The following is a 2080-nucleotide window of genomic DNA, read 5'->3' on the forward strand; positions in this document are numbered from 1 at the left end:
GGGGGGGAAGAAAATATAGAAATTAATTAACATGAATTAACAGGTAGCACCATTAGAAACCACTGTGCAGGAGATCTCTGTAGGAAAGTCTGAGAGCCCAGCTCCCTTATACCCACTGAACTGAGGCTTCTGTTATCAGTAAATTAATCATTTAGGCAGATCAGCAAAATGTTTCCTTTCTGTCTCAGAGACACTGTTTCCCACTGTCAAAGCTGAGCAAGCTCTTAGAAAGTGAGATAATGAATTGAAATTTCTTTATGCCAAGTACCAAAGCCACATCTTGAATAAGCTCTCTAAGCTTTAAGTTGTTGTGTGAGACTCCTCAGCTGTGTTTTCCTAATAAAACAGCAGCTTGCCTATATTTTACATTGTGTCTAACACCTGAGAACTGCTTTGTGAACTGGTACTGAACAAGCTGCTCAGAATAGCTTAACACATGGGGAAACATAAAGACTTCCAATCCTATTTGGCAGTAAGCACAGGTTAACACAATGATATATTCAGTTTCTCTGAGATTACAGTGCTGCTTGGCATACAGAAAGGGAAAACTTCAAGCTCCTGGTAAAATTTAATGTACAAAGTACAGAAATAAAACTCATGTGATTGTAGTTTGAGAGTTGAGTGCATCCGTTCAATGCGGTTCCCTGCATTTGAGAACAGGCATTAATTTAGCTTCAAATGCAGTCCTGAATGCAGTTGAAAAGTGCTCTTTGTGCCAATCCATTCAAAAACAGAGCAGTCCAGGGCACATTGGAATCTGCTCTAGAGATCTGTAACAGAAAAGTCAGGATGGTTCTGTGTGGTAGAGGGGGGTAAGTCTCTGGGTTGTGGGGAAAGATAGGATAGAATTGAGCTGCAGACGGTGGGCTGAGCCTGCAGAACGCCACGGCAGCACAGAGAAGCTGGTCTCCGCCTGACCTTGGTGGGAGGAGATGCCACACGGCAGAGCCCTGCAGAGAGGAGCCTGCCCAAAACTGACAGACACCTGAAAGGCTCATGATCACCCCCATATAAGAGCATTAAGAAAGTGTGTTACTGACATGGCAATGTGTGATAGGTTGCTTAGTGAAAAATACCATGTAAGGAAATACTGGCTCTGGAAGACGTGTATAGAACCAGCTCTTTTCTTTAGATGTCTCAGATTCCTTGGTGGTCTGAGTCTGTGCCTTAGTCGTTACGTCACTGGGTGGGGGAACAAATAAAAGGAACAAATTGCAGAAGAGTAGTAAGAATGGCACCTACACTACCGGGTCATAGAGACCCCACCATATGCCTGTGTGCACTTTCTCAGGCTGCTTAGGCCAGGAGACAAAGCCTTGATAATTTACTGGGGTGGAACGGAAACACTACTTACAGCCAGCTCATAAAGGGCACAAAAAAACTATATAAAAAGTTAGTAAATGCTAGCCAACCTGAAAACACTGGAGAAGCAGACTTGTAAGATGGTATTTTCTGCCCTATGTCTCACCCAAGAATTCATGTAAGGGCTGAGTGGAGACAGAAAAAATGTTGTATGTGTTTTGGGGCTAGCCTGCCAGATGCATGTATCTCAGTCCTTATGAGTTTTTCCTTATGAAAGGATGAATGTGAATGGGTAAACCTAATTTTGATTTAATTTTTGGAAATAAACACATTTCCCTTTCCTGTAAGAGCTTGTATGCAACTTTGCTGCACCACTGCGAGATTTTCCTTTACCGTTTTTGTGGAGTCTAGCATTTTTATTAGCATCCTTTACATGGCAATCGTCAGTGCAACAAGGGCTTCTTGCCCATATGGTCAGCAGCACTCCTGTCTGCTCTTTAACCAAATATTTTCAGTCTCTTTCTAGCCACTCTTATAGTCTCTTAAGTGGCGGGCAATAGACCTTGCAAGATTCTTCATTTTGCCCTAAGCAGCAGCTACTGAGGAGACAGAGAAACATCCGCTGAGGGCACAAAAGCTTCTTCAGCTAAAAGCTGAAATAAAACTCTTTCAGGCAAAACACAAACAAAAGCCTCTCTGGTACCAAAACAAGGCTAGCAACAACAATGACTGACACCTGAAGCCCTCCTCTTCATGCCCTGTGTGCATGTTCTCCAAG

This window comes from Corvus brachyrhynchos, unplaced genomic scaffold (assembly GCF_000691975.1).
Source record: "Corvus brachyrhynchos isolate BGI_N302 unplaced genomic scaffold, ASM69197v1 scaffold90, whole genome shotgun sequence".
NCBI classification, from domain to species: Eukaryota; Metazoa; Chordata; class Aves; order Passeriformes; family Corvidae; genus Corvus; species Corvus brachyrhynchos.